The sequence below is a fragment of the Ranitomeya imitator genome, chromosome 1 (genome assembly GCF_032444005.1).
Source record: "Ranitomeya imitator isolate aRanImi1 chromosome 1, aRanImi1.pri, whole genome shotgun sequence".
Taxonomy (NCBI): Eukaryota; Metazoa; Chordata; class Amphibia; order Anura; family Dendrobatidae; genus Ranitomeya; species Ranitomeya imitator.
The window spans coordinates 655,835,553-655,856,723 of NC_091282.1; the positions used below are offsets into that span (position 1 = coordinate 655,835,553).

The 21,171-nt window shown below is 48.1% G+C and overlaps 1 long non-coding RNA gene across 1 annotated transcript in view; it reads left to right on the forward strand.

The window, feature by feature from the left end:
- The first annotated feature begins 13,272 nt into the window (after positions 1 to 13,272).
- LOC138639442 (uncharacterized) overlaps positions 13,273 to 21,171 on the forward strand; it is a 56,166-nt gene continuing 48,267 nt past the window's right edge. Inside the window, exon 1 of the long non-coding RNA XR_011313031.1 lies at positions 13,273 to 13,543. This is a non-coding gene — a long non-coding RNA (uncharacterized lncRNA). The remainder of the gene's footprint in view (positions 13,544 to 21,171) is intronic.

The following is a 21,171-nucleotide window of genomic DNA, read 5'->3' on the forward strand; positions in this document are numbered from 1 at the left end:
ACGTCTCCGTCCTGTACACGTCTCTTATACTCACACGTCTCCGTCCTGTTCACGTCTCTTATACTCGCACGTCTCCGTCCTGTACACGTCTCTTATACTCGCACGTTTCTGTCCTGTACACGTCTCTTATACTCGTACGTCTCCGTCCTGTTCACGACTCTTATACTCACAAGTCTCCTTCCGGTACACGTCTCTTATACTCACACGTCTCTGTCCTGCACACGTCTCGTATACTCACACGTCTCCATCCTTTACACGTCTCTTATACTTGCACGTCTCCGTTCTGTACACGTCTCTTATACTCACACGTCTCCGTCCTGTTCACGTCCCTTATACTCGCACGTCTCCGTCCTGTACACGTCTCTTATGCTCGCATGTCTCCGTCCTGTACACGTCTCTTATACTCACACGTCTCCATCCTGTACACGTCTCTTATGCTCGCACGTCTCCGTCCTGTACACGTCTCTTATATTCACACATCTCCGTCCTGTACACGTCTCTTATACTCACAGGTCTTAGTCCTGTACATGTCTCTTATGCCCGCACATCTCCACCCTGTACACGTCTCTTATACTCACACGTCTCCATCCTGTACACGTCTCTTATACTCGCACGTCTCCGTCCTGTACACGTCTCTTATACTTGCACGTCTCCGTCCTGTACACATCTCTTATACTCGCACGTCTCCATCCTGTACACTTCTTTTATACTCGCACGTCTCCATCCTGTACACGTCTCTTATACTCGCACGTTTCTGTCCTGTACACGTCTCTTATACTCGTACGTCTCCGTCCTGTACACGACTCTTATACTCACAAGTCTCCTTCCGGTACACGTCTCTTATGCTCACACGTCTCTGTCCTGCACACGTCTCTTATACTCGTATGTCTCCGTCCTGTACACGTTTCTTATACTCGCATGTCTCTGTCCTGTACACGTCTCTTATACTCACACGTCTCTGTCCTGTACACGTCTCGTATACTCGCACGTCTCCATCCTTTACACGTCTCTTATACTTGCACGTCTCCGTCCTGTACACATCTCTTATACTCGCACGTCTCCATCCTGTACACGTCTTTTATACTCGCACGTCTCCATCCTGTACACGTCTCTTATACTCGCACGTTTCTGTCCTGTACACGTCTCTTATACTCGTACGTCTCCGTCCTGTACACGACTCTTATACTCACAAGTCTCCTTCCGGTACACGTCTCTTATGCTCACACGTCTCTGTCCTGCACACGTCTCTTATACTCGTATGTCTCCGTCCTGTACACGTTTCTTATACTCGCATGTCTCTGTCCTGTACACGTCTCTTATACTCACACGTCTCTGTCCTGTACACGTCTCGTATACTCGCACGTCTCCATCCTTTACACGTCTCTTATACTTGCACGTCTCCGTTCTGTACACGTCTCTTATACTCACACGTCTCCGTCCTGTTCACGTCTCTTATACTCGCACGTCTCCGTCCTGTACACGTCTCTTATACTCGCACGTTTCTGTCCTGTACACGTCTCTTATACTCGTACGTCTCCGTCCTGTACACGATTCTTATACTCACAAGTCTCCTTCCGGTACACGTCTCTTATACTCACACGCCTCTGTCCTGCACACGTCTCTTATACTCGCATGTCTCCGTCCTGTACACGTTTCTTATACTCGCATGTCTCCGTCCTGTACACGTCTCTTATACTCACACGTCTCCGTCCTGTACACGTCTCTAAGGCTACGTTCACATTAGCGTTTTGCGCGGTTGCGTCGGGCGCACCCGCGGCGACGCATGCGTCATGCACCCCTATATTTAACATGGGGGGCGTATGGACATGCGTTGTGCTGCTTTTTGCGACACATGCGTTTTTTTGGCCACAAGCGTAGGGCGCAGAGGACGCAGCAAGTTGCATTTTTTTGCGTCCACTTTTCGGCAAAAAAGGACGCATGCGTCGCAAAACGCAGCGTTTTAGCGTGCGTTTTGTTGCGTTTTTCTTTGCATTGTGCGGTGCGTCGCCGACGCAGCCCCGCACAACGCAAATGTGAATGTAGCCTTATACTCGCACATCTCCGTCCTGTACACGTCTCTTATATTCACACATCTCCGTCCTGTACACGTCTCTTATACTCACAGGTCTTAGTCCTGTACGTGTCTCTTATGCCCGCACATCTCCACCCTGTACACGTTTCTTATACTCGCACGTCTCCGTCCTGTACACGTCTCTTATACTCGCACGTCTCCGTCCTGTACACGTCTCTTATACTCGCACGTCTCCATCCTGTACACGTCTTTTATACTCGCACGTCTCCGTCCTGTACACGTCTCTTATACTCGCACGTCTCCGTCCTGTACACGTCTCTTATACTCGCACGTCTCCATCCTGTACACGTCTTTTATACTCGCACGTCTCCGTCCTGTACATGTCTCTTATACTCTCACGTCTCCATCCTTTATACGTCTCTTATACTCGCATGTGTCCGTCCTGTACACGTCTCTTATACTCACACGTCTCCATCCTTTACACGTCTCTTATACTCGCACGTCTCCGTCCTGTTCATGTCTCTTATACTCACACGTCTCCGTCCTGTTCACGTCTCTTATACTCGCACGTCTCCATCCTGTACACGTCTCTTATACTTGCATGTTTCTGTCCTGTACACGTCTCTTATACTCGTACGTCTCTGTCCTGTACACGACTCTTATACTCACAAGTCTCCTTCCGGTACACGTCTCTTATACTTACACGTCTCTTATACTCGCACGTCTCCGTCCTGTACACGTCTCTTATACTCGCACGTCTCCGTCCTGTACACGTCTCTTATACTCGCACGTCTCCATCCTGTACACGTCTTTTATACTCGCACGTCTCCGTCCTGTACATGTCTCTTATACTCTCACGTCTCCATCCTTTACACGTCTCTTATACTCGCATGTGTCCGTCCTGTACACGTCTCTTATACTCACACGTCTCCATCCTTTACACGTCTCTTATACTCGCACGTCTCCGTCCTGTTCATGTCTCTTATACTCACACGTCTCCGTCCTGTTCACGTCTCTTATACTCGCACGTCTCCATCCTGTACACGTCTCTTATACTTGCATGTTTCTGTCCTGTACACGTCTCTTATACTCGTACGTCTCTGTCCTGTACACGACTCTTATACACACAAGTCTCCTTCCGGTACACGTCTCTTATACTTACACGTCTCTTATACTCGTATGTCTCCGTCCTGTACACGTCTCTTATACTCGCATGTCTGCGTCCAGAAAGGCCGTACTGGGGGCCCACGGCACGTAAAGGGAGGCCGCCATGACGGGGTTACGTGGGACCTGGGGAGCTGGAGCAGTTAGAAGGGATACGGTGGTAAGGGGTTAACTGGGAACTTGAGGGGTGGCTTTAGGGGCATTTTTTGAAAACAAGGGGTGGAACTAGGGGACTGTGGGGAGGGGGCACATAAAAAGGGGCACGCTCCTCACGCAGGCATCCATTTTAGGTGCCTGCGTGACAAGTGAGGAATCTCTGTCACACTTACCAGAATGGACGTTGAAGCGATCCTCCAGCGTCTCCGGACGGCAGCCAGCTCCCAGGGGACAGATTGGCTGAATGCATCCGTTAACAGCCTTCTCCAGGGGACATCGGGAGCACCATCGCAGGCACCGCAGGACGGGCGCCGGCCGCGGAGGACTAGGCCTCCGGCGCGCCTAAGCCCGGACATCATCCTCAGGGCCCGGCGCCGAAATAGGAGCCCCTCTGCGGACCCTCCGGTAAGCAGCGCTGTTCCCTCCACCTCACAGCGCGGCGCCGGGAGGAATCCTCCAGTGCGGCGGGGCCTACAACGGGGGGTGGATCCTTCCTCCCCTCCTTCAGTGTCCGGGCGACGTGGGGCGGCAGGAGCAGGAGCCGGTACGGCGGCCGCCAGCATGCCCGCTGGCGCCGCTCAGCGTGGGAGGCAGCGACAGCCGAGGAGACGGGGGTCAGGTGCGGTGGCCCCTCAGCGCCGAGGATTATGCGGGCGGCAGTCGGCTGGCCCTGGCATCAGCGTGCGGCCTTCTGCAGTGCACAGCTCTGGAGTCTTCAACGCAGCAGCGCCCTCTGCTGGTGGTGGCCTGGATATTGCAAGTTCTGCGCCCTCTGCTGGTGTTGGCCGGGATTTTCCTGCAGCTGCGCCCTCTGCTGGTGATGGCCGGGATTTTCCTGGATCTGCGCCCTCTGCTGGTGATGGCCGGAACTTTCCTGGATCTGCGTCCTCTGCTGGTGGTGGCGGAAATTTTCCGGATTCCGGCAGGCGACATTCCGTCGCTTCGGTACGCAGTGCCGGGGACGTATCCGTGGCAAGGAGCCGCACATCTTCCATCGGGCGGCAGGATGCTGGCTCGGCCTTTTCCCTTTCCGCAGCACCAGGGCAGTCGACGGCATCACCGAGTCGCCAGGACACGGATACGGCCGCCAGGAGTTCGGCGGGCAACATCGCGGATCAAGCCGGTCGGGATGCAGGACACCTTCGGCTGGGAGCTGGATCTTCAGCTGCTGGGCTCACAGCACCCAGGCAGCTAGGTGAGAACATTTTCCCTATCTTTAATTTGCCAGGCATAGTTTCCCCTGAAGCTAGGAATAGTGACATTACTTCGGGAGTTGCTAGCGGGGGTATGGGTTTAATCCTTAGAGGTTTAGGGGAGCTAGCGGGCTTGTGGGGGTCCGGTCTTAGCAGGGGGTCTTTGCCGTCAGCTGCTTGGTTGGGAAATACGGGGTCGTTTGAGGGGTCTAGACAGTTGTCTGAAGTTACGGGTACATCCAGCAGTGCGGGTCCTGCGGCAGACACGGGGAGCTCATCAAGGGAGAAGGACGGAACAGCACCAGGGCCTGGGTCAGGAATTGATGCACCAGGTGAGGGAGCTTTGCAGGATAAGGAAAAGGAGGATGTACCGCAACTAGACGATGCGGCTAGGGGGGAGGTCTATGTCTGCTTCGAGGGCCCGTTAGGGGCACATTTAAAACAAGAGGTTAGGGAAAAAATCTGGAAAGGGGAGTACATAGAAATATTTTCTCTTTTACCCCTAGAGAGATTTAATTTGGATAGAGCTAGAAGGGAGGACTCTAAAAAAGAAGATGAGGAGAAACGGAGATATAGGCTGATTCCCAGATCATTTTCAAATTGGCTGCAAGCTTTCGCTATTATGGCTAGCGTAATCGGGGAGAAGGCCCCGGAAAATTGCTCGGCATTATTTTGTTACTTAGATGCCATAGGGGAGGCTTACAGGACCTATGGGGGACAGGGTTGGTTACGCTATGACGAACAGTTTCGTCAGCGTAAGGCTTTTAGGCCAAATATCAGGTGGGATCACAAGGACATAGCGTTGTGGATGAGAGTTATGGTCCCATCCCGTTTAGGTCAGACTAGCCAGCCTTTTCACAGGGGCGCCGGGAGTCCAGGGCAGTCAGGACACTCGGCGGCTTTGCAGAAGGGACTGTGTTTCGCCTTCAATGATGGCATATGCAGATTCGGGAGCAAGTGTAAATATAGGCACGAGTGTTCAACCTGCGGGGGGGTGCATAGCGCTTCAAAATGTTTCAGGGGTAACAGGCAAAAAGTTGGAGATTCAGCTGACAAAAGGGGTGACTCCGGTGCAGTGGGTCGTGATGGAGGCCTTTCTAAGTAGATACCCTGATAGGTCAGCTGCAGTTTTATTGCGCGACGGTTTTAAGGAGGGTTTCAAAGTCCCTTATGTTGAGCAGGATGTTAGTTTAAAAAGAAAAAATTTGAAATCGGCGTTACAATTCCCGGAGGTCGTGTCGGAGAAGTTGAATAAGGAAGTTGCTCTGGGAAGAATGGCAGGCCCGTTTGTCGCCCCTCCGATTGCAAATCTGAGGGTGTCACCTCTTGGCGTGGTCCCTAAGAAAGAACCTAATAAATTTAGGTTAATCCATCACCTGTCATTTCCGAAGGGATCTTCGGTTAATGATGGTATTGATCCCGAGTTGAGTTCGGTGTCGTACTTATCATTCGATTCAGCGATGGAGTGGGTTAGAGCATGTGGAAAGGGGGCTAAGCTGGCTAAGACCGACATCGAAGCGGCCTTTCGTTTGTTGCCAGTTCATCCTGACAGTTTGCATTTATTGGGTTGTTTTTGGGATGGCGGCTTCTTTGTTGATCGTTGTCTTCCCATGGGTTGCTCGATTTCATGTGCTTACTTTGAGGCCTTCAGCACGTTCCTAGAATGGGTGGTGAAAGATGTGTCTGGGATACGCTCATGTTCGCACTATCTGGATGACTTTCTGTTTATAGGGCCAGCGGAATCAGCAGATTGTTCGATTTTGTTGCATACAATGGAGAGTGTGACAAAAAACTTCGGGGTGCCTTTGGCGGAGGATAAAACAGTTGGTCCGGTGACAGTGTTGAGCTTCCTAGGCATTGAAATCGACACGGTAGCAATGGAATGTAGGCTACCTGCAGACAAGGTTACCGCGTTGCGCCAAGATGTGGTTAATACGATTGGTTTGAAGAAGATAAACTTGCGCAGTTTGCAATCGTTGTTAGGGAAACTGAACTTTGCATGTAGGATCATGCCGATGGGTCGAGCGTTCTGCCGCCGCCTATCCTTGGCAACAGTAGGGGTAAAGTCCCCTTTGCATTTCATCAGGATAAAGAAAGAGTTTCGGGACGATTTGAAGATGTGGGCGGATTTTCTGGACGAGTACAATGGCAGATCTCTGTGGATTCAGCCGGTGGCAGATGCTACCTCCTTGGGCATTTTGGTGCATGTCGTTGAAATGAGTGGCTTTGGTCTTTTCTTTCATGGTAGCTGGTCAGCAGCGGCTTGGCCGGAAGAATGGAAGGAGGAGGGGTTAACAAACAACCGGCTACTGTTGCATTTGTTCCCCAGGGTAGTTGCGTTGGCCCTGTGGGGTGACAAATTGAGGAATTTGAAGATTTCTTTTCATTGTGAGCATGTTGGAACGGTGACGGCGGTAAACTCGTTGTCAGCGGCTACGCCTGCAGTAGTGAAGGTCTTGCAGCACTTGGTTTTCCTGGGTCTTAAGTTTAACTTATGGATTGTATCTGAAGTTAGCTTGTCAGCGCCTGATCCAATAGTTGTTGCTCTTTCTCAATTTCAGTGGCAGCTTTTCCGGGATTTGGCACCACAGGCGGAGAGCGCGGGCCGGGATTGTCCAGTGGAGTTGTGGAACCTGCCGCGAGGGCCGTAACAGAGTTATTTACCAAATCGCTCGCGGATTCATCTTGGTCTCATTATAATCAGGCTTGGAGTTTGTGGGAATCCTGGATGTCAAGTATGGACCAGGATATGGAGGAGGAGTATGGTTTGTTGTTGTTCTTAGGTCATCATTGGGAGGCAGGTTGGTCTGTGACACGTTTGAATAAGTTTCTGGCGGGGCTAGCCTTCAACCTTAAATGGAGGGGGGGTAAGGATATAACGAAATCCTTCTTGGTTCGGCAAGTTGTTCGGGGTTGGAAGAAAGGCTGGAAGGCTTCGGACGGTCGCCGACCCGTATCTTATGAGGTGCTCTCAGCCATTGAGCGGAAGTTGCAAGAGGTGTGTTTTTCCGAATGGGAAGTGGTTCTGTTCCGTGCAGCCTTTTCTTTGGCCTTCTTTGGGGCATTTCGGTTAGGTGAGTTGGTTAGCCCGTCCGTTAGTAAAAAAGGTATTTTGTTAAGAGAAAACGTGGATGTCGAAGGGAATAAGGTGGTAGTGTTTATTAAGGCTTCCAAAACGGACGTGTATGGGAAAGGGTGCAAAGTGGTGTTGTTCAATGTTGAAGGATCCCCGGTGTGCCCGGTGGCATCCGTGAAGAAGTACATGGCAAAGGGCGGGGTGTTAGACGAGCCATTCTTGGTGCACGAAAATGGGTCTTTCTTGTCCCGTTTTCAGTTTATTTCTGTTTTTAGGAAATGTTTGGCGGCAGCGGGCTTACCTGCAACACAATATAGTGGTCACTCCTTCAGGATCGGGGCAGCGACTGAGGCCGCTAGGTGGGGCCTTGGTGAGGATGTGGTTCGGAGAATTGGGAGGTGGGAATCTTCAAGATTCCAGTCGTATGTTCGCCCAAACCTATTGTGAGTTAGAAGCTGTGTTAAGTTAATTGTTTGTTGCCTTTCTTTCTGTGTTGCAGGGCCTGATCCGATGCTCGTCTGGATCATGGGGCATTCGTATGTTGTATGGGCTGCGTTGCGTGCTGCGGTTCGTCCGGACGGTCGTCAGTTGGGTCTTTCTCGAGAGACAGTGACTTTACGATGGATCGGTAAAAGGGGGATGGTGTGGAAGGAATGGTTACCTGAATTTCATCGTTTTGTTAGACTGGATAGAGTGCCGGAGATCGTGGTGATACATTTAGGGGGGAATGATTTGGCTAAACGGTCTTGTAGGGAGCTGATTAAGGATATCAAATTCGATATCCTGAGGTTCTGGGTCATGTTTCCAAAAGTGTTGTTGGTGTGGTCCGACATCATTCCCCGTAAAAGATGGAGAGGTGCTAGATCACACGAGGGGGTGAACAGGGCCCGGATTAAAATAAACAGGGCCATATCTCGGTTTATGGTGAGGAATGGCGCGTTGGCCGTGAGACATGTGGACTTGGAATCGGGTCAAGGAGCTTACTGGAGAGCTGATGGCGTGCACCTGAACGCGGTGGGTAATGATATGTGGTGTTTGGCTATCCGTAGTGGCATTGAATTAAGCTTGAAGGTGTGGAGGGACATGAATGGCTAAGGTGTCAGGCCATTCGTGTTCGTGGCGGGGGTGGAGGTCCTCGAAGTCGGTGGAAATGGTAAATCGTGGTTCAATGGGGTGGGGATCTTGAGAGGTCCTGGACACCCCATGAGAGAATTTAACAAGGCGCGGTACGGTTATTCCGCGTGAGGTGGATTTATGGACCCCTGGCATGGGGGTGGGTTCGGTGGACCAGGATTGGTTGTTATCTATCCCTGAGCTGGTGCTTTACGGCTGGGGGTAAGACTCATCCTGGGCTGAACATTGTGGAGTTTTTGGGATACTGAGTTTTTTATAACTTTGGGGCTTCGAGGACCGCCCCTCCTATTCTGGGTTGTCATAAAAGTTCTGTTATCTTTTATTTAATAAAATGGCTGCTGTGGCCAATTAAATCCAACATATGTCTCCGTCTGCTGTTTTGAGTACGTTAGAAGTTTATTCTTTAGATTGTTAAGAGATCTGTTTAAGGGGGTTGGGGTAATTTTTTCCAGGTCACGGAACTCACGTATACCCTATGTCAAGAAAGGCCGTACTGGGGGCCCACGGCACGTAAAGGGAGGCCGCCATGACGGGGTTACGTGGGACCTGGGGAGCTGGAGCAGTTAGAAGGGATACGGTGGTAAGGGGTTAACTGGGAACTTGAGGGGTGGCTTTAGGGGCATTTTTTGAAAATAAGGGGTGGAACTAGGGGACTGTGGGGAGGGGGCACATAAAAAGGGGCACGCTCCTCACGCAGGCATCCATTTTAGGTGCCTGCGTGACAAGTGAGGAATCTCCCGCCCACCCTCCCTTTTTTGGTTAGGGTAATGGGGGGGGTGAAGTCGGCATATGTGGGCTTTTGGAGTATTGTTTTAAGAGGCGTCTAAATGTATTTATTTTGTTATGTGAATGCTGTCAGGGTATTGTCACGGCAGTTGGCGGGGGTGGAGGTCCTCGAAGTCGGTGGAAATGGTAAATCGTGGTTCAATGGGGTGGGGATCTTGAGAGGTCCTGGACACCCCATGAGAGAATTTAACAAGGCGCGGTACGGTTATTCCGCGTGAGGTGGATTTATGGACCCCTGGCATGGGGGTGGGTTCGGTGGACCAGGATTGGTTGTTATCTATCCCTGAGCTGGTGCTTTACGGCTGGGGGTAAGACTCATCCTGGGCTGAACATTGTGGAGTTTTTGGGATACTGAGTTTTTTATAACTTTGGGGCTTCGAGGACCGCCCCTCCTATTCTGGGTTGTCATAAAAGTTCTGTTATCTTTTATTTAATAAAATGGCTGCTGTGGCCAATTAAATCCAACATATGTCTCCGTCTGCTGTTTTGAGTACGTTAGAAGTTTATTCTTTAGATTGTTAAGAGATCTGTTTAAGGGGGTTGGGGTAATTTTTTCCAGGTCACGGAACTCACGTATACCCTATGTCATGTACACGTCTCTTGTACTCACACGTCTCCGTCCTGTACACGTCTCTTATACTCGCACGTCTCTGTCCTGTACACGACTCTTATACTCACAAGTCTCCTTCCGGTACACGTCTCTTATACTTACACGTCTCTTATACTCGTATGTCTCCGTCCTGTACACGTCTCTTATACTCGTATGTCTCCGTCCTGTACACGTCTCTTATACTCGCACGTCTCCGTCCTGTACACGTCTCTTATATTCACACGTCTCCATCCTGTACACGTCTCTTATACCCGCACGTCTCCGTCCTGTACATGTCTCTTATACTCGCACGTCTCCGTCCTGTACACGTCTCTTATACTCGCATGTCTACGTCCAGTACACGTCTCTTATACTTGCACGTCTCCATCCTGTACACGTCTCTTATACTCACACGTCTCTATCTTTAACACGTCTCTTATGCTCGCACGTCTCCGTCCTGTTCACGTCTCTTATACTCGCACGTCTCCGTCCTGTACACGTCTCTTATACTCGCACGTCTCCATCCTGTACACGTCTTTTATACTCGCACGTCTCCGTCCTGTACATGTCTCTTATACTCTCACGTCTCGATCCTTTACACGTCTCTTATACTCACACGTCTCCGTCCTGTACACGTCTCTTATACTCACAAGTCTCCATCCTTTACACGTCTCTTATACTCGCACGTCTCCTTCCTGTTCACGTCTCTTATACTCGCACGTCTCCGTCCTGTACACGTCTCTTATACTCGCATGTGTCCGTCCTGTACACGTCTCTTATACTCACACGTCTCCATCCTTTACACGTCTCTTATACTCGCACGTCTCCGTCCTGTTCATGTCTCTTATACTCACACGTCTCCGTCCTGTTCACGTCTCTTATACTCGCACGTCTCCATCCTGTACACGTCTCTTATACTTGCATGTTTCTGTCCTGTACACGTCTCTTATACTCGTACGTCTCTGTCCTGTACACGACTCTTATACTCACAAGTCTCCTTCCGGTACACGTCTCTTATACTTACACGTCTCTTATACTCGTATGTCTCCGTCCTGTACACGTCTCTTATACTCGCATGTCTGCGTCCTGTACACGTCTCTTATACTCACACGTCTCCGTCCTGTACACGTCTCTTATACCCGCACGTCTCCGTCCTGTACATGTCTCTTATACTCGCACGTCTCCGTCCTGTTCACGTCTCTTATACTCGCATGTCTACGTCCAGTACACGTCTCTTATACTTGCACGTCTCCATCCTGTACACGTCTCTTATACTCACACGTCTCTATCTTTAACACGTCTCTTATACTCGCACGTCTCCGTCCTGTTCACGTCTCTTATACTCGCACGTCTCCGTCCTGTACACGTCTCTTATACTCGCACATCTCTGTCCTGTACACGTCTTATACTTTCACGTCTCTTATACTCGTATGTCTCTGTCCTGTACACGTCTCTTATACTCGCATTTCTCCGTCCTGTACACGTCTCTTATACTCGCATTTCTCCATCCTGTACACGTCTCTTATACTCGCATTTCTCCGTCCTGTACACGTCTTATACTCACACGCCTCTATCTTTTACACGTCTCTTATACTCGCACGTCTCCGTCCTGTTCACGTCTCTTATACTCGCACGTCTCCATCCTGTACGCGTCTCTTATACTCGCACATCTCACTTTCACGTCTCTTATACTCGTATGTCTCTGTCCTGTACACGTCTCTTATACTAGCACGTTTCTGTCCTGTACACGTATCTTATACTCACAAGTCTCCGTCCTGTACACGTCTCTTATACTCGCATTTCTCCGTCCTGTACACGTCTCTTATACTCGCATTTCTCCGTCCTGTACACGTCTTATACTCACACGCCTCTGTCCTGTATATTTCTCTTATACTCGCACGTGTCTGTCCTGTACACGTCTCTTAGGCCACCCGAGCAACGAGTACACTCGCTCATCACTACTAAAGATGCCTATACAGTCTGTACCCCAAGTATCATTGTCATTATCCTGTACCCCAAGTGTCAGCGCCATTATTCTGTACCCCGATTGTCAGCGTCATTATCTTGTACCCCTAGTGCCAGTGTCATTATCCCGTACCCCCAGTGTCAGTGACATAATCCTGTATCCCGAGTGTCAGCGTTATTATCCTGTGCCCCGAGAGTCAGCGTCGTTATCCTGTACCCCCAGTGTCAGTGTCATTATCCTCTACCCTGAGAGTCAGCGTCGTTATCCTGTACCCCCAGTGTCAACGTCATCATCCTGCACCCCGAGAGTCAGTGTCGTTATCCTGTATCCCCAGCATCTGTGTCATTATCCTCTACCCCGAGAGTCAGTGTCGTTATCCTGTACCCCGAGAGTCAGTGTCGTTATCCTGTACCCCGAGAGTCAGTGTCGTTATCCTGTACCCCGAGAGTCAGTGTCGTTATCCTGTACCCCGAGAGTCAGTGTCGTTATCCTGTACCCCGAGAGTCAGTGTCGTTATCCTGTACCCCGAGAGTCAGTGTCGTTATCCTGTACACCCAGCATCTGTGTCATTATCCTGTAACACCCGAGAGTCAGTGTCGTTATCCTGTACACCCAGCATCTGTGTCATTATCCTGTAACACCCGAGAGTCAGTGTCGTTATCCTGTACCCCCAGTGTCAGTGTCATTCTCTATTCCCTCTTTCCTGACTCCCCTGTCAGACGCTAGGACTGGCCCAGAGGAGAGTAGGAGAATCCTCCGGTAGGCCCCTGTGTACTTGGCACAATATTCTAGAATCACTATGTACAGACAGAGGCAGCATCTTCTTCATGTAACAATCTACCCAGTGCATTGTTACATACATCTGTGATTGAGGATAATGTCTTATTTTACATGTAGCTGAAAAGTGGGGCCCTGGAATTAGTTCCTGGCGTGGCCTTGGCTCCCCAGTCCACCAGTGTCAGGATCACCACTATTTGATCTGTATCTCCTCGTCTCTCCCACCTGTTGCTTTCCTTTGTGCTCCGCTGTGGCATACACAGGGTTAATATCCTCCGTGTCCCCCCCCTGCTTTCCCACCAGTGGAGGGGCTTACTCCATCTCCCATCAGTAAGTGCAGCAGCCAATCACAGCTCTCGAGCAGGAGTATAGGTGGTCCAGGCAGGCGTGGGAGTCGCCACTCACTGCCTCTCACAAAGTAACTGCAGATGCTCAGCACAGAGGTTGCTATAGGTACCAGTTACTAGTAGCAACCAAATCACCATCAGCATCCCCCGACCACCCCCAAATGCAGGAGGGAGCCGGGCAGGCAGCAGGTGAGCAACTGCTGGGGGGGACACAGTCAGTTCTCAGTGTGAAGACCCCCAGAGATCAGCAAATAATCCCCCATCAGAAGGCAATTAAAGCAGCAGCGGACGGGAATGGGAATAGTGAAGTTCCTCATCAACAGGTAAGGAGGCGACGAGTCAGCTGCGGCGGAGGCATGGAGCCGGGTGCTGCCCAACGTCTGCATCTGTATGCACCAGCAGTGTACACGGCCCATGACATATATAACATAGGGTGGGTGGCCGGGAGTCCACATATATCGCAGCCTGACATCCAGACAAACGGATCATATCACGATCCAGCAGTGAAGGCGTTAACCTGCAGGTTCTGACCCATCTTCTGCCCAGGGAGGTCAGTCCTGACGCATTTTAACCCTTTCAGCAACAAGTGTAGATGCTTCGAGGGGACGTCAAACCATTTTTGTGAATACTTTCGAGGCTCTGGTCATCACTTTATGCCAGAGTTTTTTATGCAATGTTTTTAGCAAGAAAGGCGTGCCCCAGTCTTTCTGCCCCAGTCTTATGAAAAACATTAAATAATAAAAAATATTTCTGGTGTAAATAGATGCCGGCCATCCATTGTCACCTCACCTCTAGGGAGGTGAGGTAATTGGTGCAGACGGGCACGCGGGGGTCAATTACCACGGGATAAAGAATCGCTGTCATGGAGGATTGTCATACAGACCAAGAGACTACAATACCCATCATCCTGCTGAAGTTATCTGATGCACAAAACATAAGAGCAGCGATCAAGCATGGAGCGCTGCCCTACTGAAGGTAGCAAGCCTCAAGTGTATGGAGTGCCATGACCAGGGCAATTAAAACCAGTCCAATTTTTTTGCTACTTTCTTGCCCCTGTCTCGGTACCTTGCAGATCGCAGTGCGGCACCATTTAATGGCCTCATGGACAGCAGCACACCAAGCAGACTCGCACCTTATAAGTCAAGGGGTGCGCCAAAAAAAGCCCACTTCCCCGCTACCATCCATACTTCATACATCTTTCACAAATACATTACAATTATAAGGACAGGAAGCTCTAACATATAGATGCAAAACAGATGTACAAAACCGCCACGTGAGGTGATTGAGTAAATATATGTGTTTTTAAACACTTAAAAATGTGAGGGCTGGGGTCAGTGGCAGAACGGAGGGCACGGGTAGGGTGATGGGCAGAGAAGATGGAGGAGATGTAGGGTGGTGCTGAACACTTTGATGGTGATAGGTACGTTTGTATTGTATTCTGTAGCAGATGGGTAACTAGTGTAATGACTGGTACAAGATGGAGGCATTGGTGTAGCGGCTGGACAGAAATACAACCCTGGATGCCGCATTCAAGATGGATTGGAGAGGGGAGAGTTTGGTTAGAAGGAGACCGTTCAGAAGAGAGTTCTAATAGTCCAGACAAGAATGCCTAAGAGCAATAGTAGGGTGGTGCTGAACACTTTGTGGGTGATAGGTACGTTTGTATTGTATTCTGTAGCAGATGGGTAACTAGTGTAATGACTGGTACAAGATGGAGGCATTGGTGTAGCGGCTGGACAGAAATACAACCTTGGATGCCGCATTCAAGATGGATTGGAGAGGGGAGAGTTTGGTTAGAAGGAGACCGTTCAGAAGAGAGTTCTAATAGTCCAGACAAGAATGCATAAGAGCGATAGTAGGGTGGTGCTGAACACTTTGTGGGTGATAGGTACGTTTGTATTGTATTCTGTAGCAGATGGGTAACTAGTGTAATGACTGGTACAAGATGGAGGCATTGGTGTAGCGGCTGGACAGAAATACAACCCTGGATGCCGCATCCAGGATGGATTGGAGAGGGGAGAGTTTGGTTAGAAGGAGACCGTTCAGAAGAGAGTTCTAATAGTCCAGACAAGAATGCATAAGAGCAATAGTAAGAGTTTTGCATTTCAAAGGTGAGATTCTGGAGATGTTTTTTTAGATGCAGGTGACATGAGAGAGTGAGTGATCAGGTGTCAGATAGACAGCTCTCCAGCGACCAACGATCCCGAGGTCCCCGATAACCAGGGTAAACATCGGGTTACTAAGCGCAGGGCCGCGCTTAGTAACCCGATGTTTACCATGGTTACCAGCGTAAACGTTAAAAAAACAAACACTACATACTTACCTTCCGCTGTCTGTCCCCGGCGCTGTGCTTTCCTCTGCACTGTCAGCGCCGGTCAGCCTGAAAGCAGAGCGGTGACGTCACCGCTGTGCTTTCCGGCTGGCCGGCGCTGACACAGGATGCAGGAGGAGTGCAGAGAAGCAGAGCGCCGGGGACAGACAGCTGAAGGTAAGTATGTAGTGTTTGTTTTTTTTAACGTTTACGCTGGTAACCAGGGTAAACATCGGGTTACTAAGCGCAGCCCTGCGCTTAGTAACCCGATGTTTACCCTGGTTAACAGTGAAGACATCGCTGGATCGGCGTCACACACGCCGATCCAGCGATGTCAGCGGGAGATCCAGCGACGAAATAAAGTTCTGGCCTTTCCTCAGCGACCAACGATCTCCCAGCAGGGGCCTGATCGTTGGTCGCTGTCACACATAACGATTTCCTTAACGATATCGTTGCTACGTCACAAAAAGCAACGATATCATTAACGATATCGTTATGTGTGACGGTACCTTAAGAAGCAGAGATAACAGGCTTCTAAAACAGGTTGGTACATAGATATGGGAACAGAACAGATCTTGCTGCATTGATATGGGAGCAGAACCAAGTTTACTGCCTACATATACTGTAACAGAAGCAAGCTGACTACATAGACATGAGAACTGAACCACGATTACTAGGGAACTAAAAGGAGCATACTACAGAGATAAGGGAACTGAAAGGAGGATACTACAGAGATATGCGAGCAGAACCAAGCTTACTATGGAGATAAGGAAGCAGAACACAGCTTACTACAGAGATGAGGGAGAATAACCGAGCTTACTACAGAGATAAGGAACGGTAAGTAAAGAGAGGGGCGCAATAGCGCAGTTACCAAAATAACAATGAGTTTACTGTAAGGTAAAATTCTCGACTTTATACATTGTGAGTATGCACAACACATATAGTAAGTAGATAGGAGGGCTGCAGATGGTACCGGACCCGCAAAGGCTCTTCAAGAAATTCTGGATAGGCTATTCAAAATGCCGACAATTCCACGCTCCTCCAAAATCAGGCAAGGGAATCACAGAGTTCAGAAGTGTTGCATACTTTATACAGGGCTATAAAATTACATCCTGTCCACTTCCTCAGGTACATAGCCAATACTAACCACATGGTATTACTCACATATATAGGGTGGGCTGGACATAGAAAAAATGGACGTCAAACACACATGACACCCTGAACGCTGCAGTTATATTTAAAATACAGACATAAATTTGTTGCATATCTATACAACAGTGATTAAAAATGCAATTTGTTAGCATAAAAATTATATATGACATTCAATTCAATTTACATTTTAATTGCTTTTTATACAACTATCGATGGTTCTTTAGGTATTCAATTTTTTTAAGATTCAAGGGTCAATCAACAGAATAACTCAGTGGTCTATGCCCCGAGGTCCTTTCACTTCCACGATGTTTCCAAGGATGGTAGGTTCTAATCCTGGTCTGCAATTAAGACAAGAGAATATTACGAACAAAGGTTTTTTAAATATTAGCAGACTTTTTATTTCCTTTCTTTTCAATTTTATTTGCAGATAAATCTTACACCGGATGTCCTCTTATGCGGCGGTGCAGGGAGCGGTCCTGGATGATTCCCAGGGTCTGGAGGAGAGGAAACTCTCCTTCAGGCCCTGGGATCCATATTCGTGTAAAAAAAAAAGAATAAAATAAAAGATATGGATATACTTACCTTCCAAAGGCCCCCGGAGTTCTCCCGAATCTCAGCGATGAATGCGGCGGCTTCCGTTCTCAAGGATGCATTGCGTGCCACAAAGGACCTTTGTGAAGTCGCGATCTCCTCTCCTCTAGACCCTGGGAACCATCCGGGACCTCTCCCTGCACCATATGCGGCGACTTCAGAGCTCCGTACCCGGCGTATAAGACGGCCCCCGACTTTTGAGAAGATTTTCAGGGGTTAAAAAGTCTTCTTATACGCCGGAGAATACGGTATTTTAAATATAACTGCAGCGCTCAAGGCCTTAGGTGTGTTTGACATCCATTTTTCCTATATCCAGCCCACCCTATATATGTTATACCATGTGGTTAGTATTGGCTATGTACCTGAGGAAGTGGACAGGATTTCCACGAAACGCGTAGTTTTATAGCCCTGAATAAAGTATGCCTCTCTTCTGAACTCTGTGATTCTCCTGCCTGATTTTGGAGAAGCGCGGAATTGTCGGCACCTTGAATATCCTAGCCAGAATTACAGAGATAAGGAAGCAGAACCGAGCTTACTACAGAGATGAGGGAGAAGAACCAAGCTTACTACAGAGATAAGGAAGCAGAACGCAGCTTACTACAGAGATAAGGAAACAGAACCAAGCTTACTTCAGATATAAGTAAGAAGAACCAAGCTTTCTGCAGAGATGAGGGAGAAGAACTGAGCTTACTACAGAGATAAGGAAGCAGAACCAAGCTTACTACAGAGATGAGGGAGAAGAATTGAGCTTACTACAGAGATAAGGAAGCAGAACAGAGCTTACTACAGAGATATGGAGCAGAATCGAGCTTACTACAGAGATAAGGAAGCAGCACCAAGTTTACTACACAGATGAGTGAGAAGAACCGAGCTTACTACAGAGATGAGGGAGAAGAACCAAGCTTACTACAGAGATGAGGGAGAAGAACCGAGCTTACTACAGAGATGAGGGAGAAGAACTGAACTTACTACCGAGATAAGGTAGCAGAACGAAGCTTACTACAGAGGTAAGGGAACAGAACCAAGCTTACTACAGAAATATGGGAGCAGAACAGAGCTTACTACAGAGATAAGGGAGCAGAACCAAGCTTACTACATAGATAAGGGAGCAGAACAGAGCTTACTAAATATACTACATAGCTACAGCAACAGAACCAAGCCTCCTACATAGATGCAGGAACAGAACCAAGCATACATATAGTACCAGAATCTATATTACTACATCGATACAGTACCAGAACCAAGCTTACTGCTTAAATATGGTACCATAACTGAGTTTACTTACAAACATACATACAACTCCAGAAACATGGAAATGTAAACACACAGTACGGCAGGGGCATTGCTGGGTTCCTAAAAGATCAGGGGCCCAAACCCCAAAGTGCATGTCTCCCAATACGACCTCCCTGTAGCCATTTAAAATAGCATCTATACATATATAATTAAAGTATATCACTGTTGCTAACCAAAAACACACAATGCAAAGACCAATATTATCAAAATTACTACTTTAAAAGGCCAAAACAATACGACAACACAATGTTCACTAACATCATCACTACACAGCGAGCAATGATACCACCATACACCTTCTACTACACAATGACTGAAAAACATCAAGCAGTTACTAAATAAAAAAAAGGAAAAAAAAAACACTTCTAAAAAGAGTAATATTACCACCTTACAGTAACTGTATATTAGTAGATACCAGTCCCGCAGAACATACATAACATACAGAACATGTGATTACAGTACAGTTATATATAGTAACTTACAGATGACGTTCTTTCTAATTCAGGGCTTTAATTTTTCTTGTCTTTTCCATCTGGCCCAGACCGACATGACAACTTCTCCAGCCACGACTCGTCTACACAGATGACAACAAAAACACATTGACCTTCCCACATTTCCAGCGACATCTCCATTTATTTTCCCAACCTACAAGAACTCCCCACTCTGTGTGCACCTGCGGCATGGCCCCAATTCTCTCTCTCTCTATATATATATATATATATAATGGCCCCAGTTCTCCCCATATATATTTTATGATGGCCCCAGTTCGTCCCATATATAGAGTATGATGGCCCCAGTTCTCTCCATATATAGAGAATGATGACCCCAGTTGTTTCCATATATATAGTGCTAGATGGTGGCCCGATTCTAACGCATTGGGTATTCTAGAATATGTATTTATGTATGTATATAGCAGCCATATAGTATATAGCACAGGCCACGTAGTATATAAGAGCCATGAAGTATATAGCAGACAAATACTACGTGGCCTGTGCTATATACTATGTGGCTGCTATATACATACATATTGTAGAATACCCGATGCGTTAATACAGGCCACGCAATATATAACAGTGGCCATGCAGTATATAACACAGCCACGTAGTATATAACACAGCCCACGCAGTATATAGCAGCCACACAGTATATAACACAGGCGACGTAGTATATAACACAGGCCACGCAGTATATAACACTGGCCACGTAATATATAGCACAGCCCACGCAGTATATAGCAGCCACGTAGTATATAACACTGCCCACGCAGTATATAGCAGCCACAAAGTATATAACACTGCCCACGTAGTATATAACACTGCCCACGCAGTATATAACAGTGGCCACGTAATATATAGCACAGCCCACGCAGTATATAGCACAGCCCACAGAGTATATCACACAGCACACATAGTATCTAACACTGCCTATGTAGTATATAGCAGCCACGCGCATAGCAAATGTGGTGCCAATATTCAAAAAGGGCTCTAAAAGTGAACCTGGAAATTATAGGCCAGTAAGTCTAACCTCTATTGTTGGTAAAATATTTGAAGGGTTTCTGAGGGATGTTATTCTGGATTATCTCAATGAGAATAACTGTTTAACTCCATATCAGCATGGGTTTATGAGAAATCGCTCCTGTCAAACCAATCTAATCAGTTTTTATGAAGAGGTAAGCTATAGGCTGGACCACGGTGAGTCATTGGACGTGGTATATCTCGATTTTTCCAAAGCGTTTGATACCGTGCCGCACAAGAGGTTGGTACACAAAATGAGAATGCTTGGTCTGGGGGAAATTGTGTGTAAATGGGTTAGTAACTGGCTTAGTGATAGAAAGCAGAGGGTGGTTATAAATGGTATAGTCTCTAACTGGGTCGCTGTGACCAGTGGGGTACCGCAGGGGTCAGTATTGGGACCTGTTCTCTTCAACATATTCATTAATGATCTGGTAGAAGGTTTACACAGTAAAATATCGATATTTGCAGATGATACAAAACTATGTAAAGCAGTTAATACAAGAGAAGATAGTATTCTGCTACAGATGGATCTGGATAAGTTGGAAACTTGGGCTGAAAGGTGGCAGATGAGGTTTAACAATGATAAATGTAAGGTTATACACATGGGAAGAAGGAATCAATGTCACCATTACACACTGAATGGGAAACCACTGGGTAAATCTGACAGGGAGAAGGACTTGGGGATCCTAGTTAATGATAAACTTACCTGGAGCAGCCAGTGCCAGGCAGCAGCTGCCAAGGCAAACAGGATCATGGGGTGCATTAAAAGAGGTCTGGATGCACATGATGAGAGCATTATACTGCCTCTGTACAAATCCCTAGTTAGACCGCACATGGAGTACTGTGTCCAGTTTTGGGCACCGGTGCTCAGGAAGGATATAATGGAACTAGAGAGAGTACAAAGGAGGGCAACAAAAGTAATAAAGGGGATGGGAGAACTACAATACCCAGATAGATTAGCGAAATTAGGATTATTTAGTCTAGAAAAAAGACGACTGAGGGGCGATCTAATAACCATGTATAAGTATATAAGGGGACAATACAAATATCTCGCTGAGGATCTGTTTATACCAAGGAAGGTGACGGGCAC